This window comes from Schistocerca nitens, chromosome 5 (assembly GCF_023898315.1).
Source record: "Schistocerca nitens isolate TAMUIC-IGC-003100 chromosome 5, iqSchNite1.1, whole genome shotgun sequence".
Lineage (NCBI taxonomy): Eukaryota > Metazoa > Arthropoda > Insecta > Orthoptera > Acrididae > Schistocerca > Schistocerca nitens.
In genome coordinates this window covers 539,799,993-539,804,716 of record NC_064618.1, presented here as the reverse complement: position 1 = coordinate 539,804,716, position 4,724 = coordinate 539,799,993, and the positions used below count along the sequence as shown (strand labels likewise).

The window sequence follows — 4,724 nt, the reverse complement described above, 5'->3', positions numbered from 1 at the left end:
CAGTCGTTATTTACAAGTCTGTTATAATCTTATGGTGTCAGGGTCCTCTGAAACAGCTTAATACTAAACGAACTCCGTCCGAGCAGGCCAGGAAGGCCCAACGATACTGACCGGCCGCCGTGTCATCCTCAGCCTACAGGCGTCGCGGGATGCCGATATGAAGGGGCATGTGGTCAACACAACGCTCTCCCGACCGTATGTCAGTTTATGAGACCAGAACGGCTGCTTCTCCTCAGTTTGCCTCACAAGGGCTGAGTGCACCACACTTGCCAACAGCCCTCGGCAGACCGGATGGTCACCCATCCAAGTTCTAGCCCAGCCCGACATCGCATAACTTCGGTGATCTGACGGGAACCGGTGTTACCACTGCGGCAAGGCCGTTGGCAGCAGCAACACTTGTAGTGATAGTTATACTGACGCTGTCGTCGCTTATCACTTCCGAAGAGATTCTCGTTATTGACTTTCTTGTCAGGATTAGTTATGTACCCCGGGGATTCCTGTGGCGGTAGTTCTTTGCAGGAAAGTGCCTTATATGCTGAAACAAAATTCTTTTAATTCTTCATTTGATAGCTGAATAATTATTCTTGATTTTGTCTTTCCAACATTCGAACCACGCCGTTCCTTCCTCAGAACTGCAAGTGTCGTACCGATGCACACAATGGAACGAGTGTTACTGATTTACGGCATTCTGAGCGTATTGCTTTCGGTCTTCTTCACTGAATTCCGGCTTCCGATTTGCCACGAAACGTCTATAAGCAGTTGTCAGCCAATATAGGAGGTTTTTCTTAGTCGGACTATATGTAGAGGGTATTGTATAGCAGCACCACTGGTTTCAGGAATTGTAAGAGGAGAATGTTTGTCGTAGAGGGCTGTGATATTGTCTGTATGTTCATGCATTTTGCCGTCAGTTGTGGGCTCTGAATTTTTGACGCCTTTTAGTTTTTGAGGAGCTTGCTGTTAGAGCTTCCCGATCTATACGTTTAATGTTCTTACTGGTTGTGTAGGACGATTTGAGCTTTGGAATCTGTGAGGAATTGTCCGCAGATACCTACATTTACCACGCCAGTTCATAAAATTTCGAGACTAGATTAATAAAACACAGAAAAAATAAGATTTTGGTTTTAATGTTTCACGTGTTCTTCATAGTTCCCCCTTCCCCCCCCCCCTCTCCCATTCTCCCCAAGAACGTACAAAGCACAGAACGTTCATACAACCATGTAAAAGTGTTAGCGAAGTTCTTCTTTGGGGTGTTGTTCCACTCGTGTGTCTCATTGGCTTGAACGTCGGTTATGTCGTCAAAATGTTGATCATTCATGTGATTTTCTGCGCTTTGTCGTTTTGTTGTACGTTCGCCATTGATAACACGAAGTCTCGTCACCAGTGATGACTTTTACCATAAAAAATTGTTGCATTTTCTGTTTCAATGAAGTTGCGGCAGGCGTCCTCAGGACATGGTTTTTCTTTAGGATTCAGTGAGTGTGGGACAAACTTTGCACATACTTTTTGTAGTGGACTGTTAAGGCAGCCAGTCCACAGTGAAGTAGCCGAAAGGGCACGCGTCAACTCACGCCATCTGGCGTTAAGTCTGGAACAGGATTCGTAATGAATGTGATAAAGAAAAGAACGTAGCTACTAGAACACTTAACTTTTATATTGTCCTTTGGTATACAGCATTCTGGATGATACAAGTGAGACTCTATCTTGAGGTACATGCAACGTTACAAATGGTTAATGGCGCCTTGCTAGGTCGTAGCCATTAACTTAGCTGAAGGCTATTCTGTCTCTCGGCAAATGAGAGAAAGGCTTCGTCAGTGTAGCCGCTAGCAACGTCGTCGTACAACTGGGGCGAGTGCTAGTACGTCTCTCGAGACCTGCCTTGTGGTGGCGCTCGGTCTGCGATCCTGACAGTGGCGACACGCGGGTCCGACATGTACTAATGGACCGCGGCCGATTTAAGCTACCACCTAGCAAGTGTGGTGTCTGGCGGTGACACCACATTCCTCCCCCGCAAATCGGCGAACGGTCGTGTGATAAGGCTTCCGCCCGCCGTGGGGAGGACCCCATGTTGACGTATGCGATGGGGTGGGGAGCCTAACAACAGGCGAGGCCGTGCCACCCGCACCCTGCCATTCGGTCCGAGGGGAGCTAGGAAACGCCTGAAAACCTAGTCCAGGGTGCACGTCAACATGCGGTGTATGCGCCCGTAATGAGATAGGAGGGGCCGAAGGGTCGACCTCCATTGCGTCGGGGTATCCGACGCGCGTTGACGCCATGTGGTCCGGAGCGGGCAAGAGTTCCATGGCGGAGGACAGCTGGTCACGGGAAGCGGACGGCGGCGCGCGACCCAGGGAGGCGCTTGGCGGCTGCAGCGAAGCGTCCACTGCGGGCGGCGGCGGCGGGAGAACAGGCGGCGGCGGCGGCGGCGGCAGCGGCGCGTTGCCATGGGGCAAAATGGAAGGCATCGTCGGTAACACCTGGGGATGAGGCGAGCCAGTAGATGGGTCCCCAGGGCGCTGACCGGACGGCACCGTCGCTGAAAGCAGACGGGGAGCGGCAGAACCCGTGCGACGACAGAGGCGCAGCTGATTGAGATGCCGACGCACCTCACCAGAGGCCCCCTAAACCAAATACATCGCGCGGCCGAGGCAGCGAAGAATGCGCCCTGCGAGCCAACGCCGTGAACCTCGATAGGTGCGATAAAAGACAACGTCGCCAGGAGCAAAAGCAGGAGTCTGCCGCTGCACGGGAACCTGATGCGGCGGATGCAGCAAAGACATCAAGGTTCGATGAGGACGACCGTGGAGCAACTCAGCCGGCGAGCGACCATCGCGGGGCTGAGAGCGATACGAGGACAAAAAGAGCAATAACGCGTCCTCCCAAGAATGCGACTCTTTCAATTTCAACATCTGTGACTTGAAAGTCCGGACCAATCGTTCAGCGGCACCGTTTGACTGAGGCGAAAACGGCGCGGATGTCAGATGTTGAATACCATTGGCCTTGCAGAATGACTGAAATTCTGCGGACATGAATTGTGGGCCATTATCGGAAACAATAGTCTGCGGAAGACCTTCAATGCAAAAAATAGCGGATAACGCTTGAATGGTGGCAGAAGACGTCGTGGAAGACATCCGGACAACAAAAGGAAAATTACTGAAAGCATCGACCACAACCAACCATCGAGCATTCCAGAATGGACCAGCAAAATCGATGTGCAAGCGTTGCCAAGGGGAAGTGGCTTTCGGCCACGCAAAGAATTTCCGCGGCGGTGCGGATTGTTGTTCGGCACACGCCATGCAAGAAGAGCACATATTCGTAATCGCAGCATCGATGCCGAACCAAGTACAGTGCTGACGAGCAAGTTGTTTCGTTCGCACTAGACCCCAATGTCCTTGGTGAAGAAGCCATAAGACAGAGGACTGTAACGAACGTGGGACCACGACTCTGGACTGATCATTATCAGAACGCAACAACCAAACACCACGTCGTACAAAAAGTCTCTCCTTGTGAGCACAAAATCGGCGAACCAACGGATCCTCGATCCGTGACTTCGACAAGGGCCATTGCGTAGCAACAAAACGCAAAACAGTAGCAAGGACAGGGTCAGCAGCTGTGGCTGTAGCTACACGACGAAAATCAATCGGAAACGATTCGACCACGTCATCGGTTTCCGAATCAATGAACATGCAAGCAAGTTCGGAAGAATCGAATGCTTTATCCTCAGCAACAGGCAAACGGGACAACGCATCAGCGTTGCTGTGCTTAGCAGTGGACCAATACAAGATATCGTAGCGGTACTGCGAGATCTCAGAACGCAATGCATAGGGAACATTGCGCGCTCGGAAAAAGGTCGGTTGCGCGTTTACTTTCAGTTCCAAATGAGCTTCATAGTTCTTAGCGCAACCAAGGCCCGGTGCAAAAATGTCTGCAAATTCTTCACATAGACGAGAAACACTGTCTGAAGGCACAGTCTCGTTCACTGTAGGACCTGATTGACGATAGACAAGTTAAACAACTGAAATAAATCTAACCCAAACAAGTTCACTGCAGTAGAAGAACGAAGAACGTAAAATGACACAAGTTTTGTTTGTTCCTTGTATGTAGCAAGAAGAGTGCACTGTCCTAACACAGGGATAGCTTGTCCGGAATAACTCGTGAGCTGAACATTTGCGGCATGCAACGGAGGTGCGCCCAGTTGTTTGTACGTGGCGTGATTGAGCAATGAAACTGCAGCTCCGGTATCGAGCTGGAATGGTATCACTTGTCCGGCAAAGTCCAAATCTACAAAAAGTTTATTGTCCTGCTGACGACAAGAGCGACTGTTTTGTGCAACTTGAACAGACACTGGAACAGAATCACGTGCGACGTGACGGGATTTCCTTCGACGTCGACGCACACAGTTTGTGGGACGAACACAGTCACTGTTAGCGACAGGAACACTGGGCGGAGTGGAATTAACTACATGAACGTCCATGGGCGAAGGTTCCCGAGCCTGAGTGTCCTTGGTTCGATTCCGGCGCGAAGCAAAGGGCCTGGAATGGTTGTGATTGTCTGATCTGAGCTTTTTCTGGCAAACACTTTGAACATGTCCTTTCTTATGACAGTAAAAGCAAATAGCTTGGCGGGACGGGCAATTGTCACGCGAATGTCTAGTTGCACACCGCGGGCATGATTTCACTGCATTTGCTTGCTTTCGCGGGACACGTGGCGGTGCGGACGTGCGCGCA

The 4,724-nt window shown here is 50.8% G+C and overlaps 1 pseudogene; it reads right to left on the bottom strand.

Moving 5' to 3' along the window:
- Nucleotides 1–267: 267 nt before the first annotated feature.
- On the bottom strand, nucleotides 268–385 carry LOC126261122 (5S ribosomal RNA; annotated as a pseudogene).
- Nucleotides 386–4,724: the final 4,339 nt, after the last annotated feature.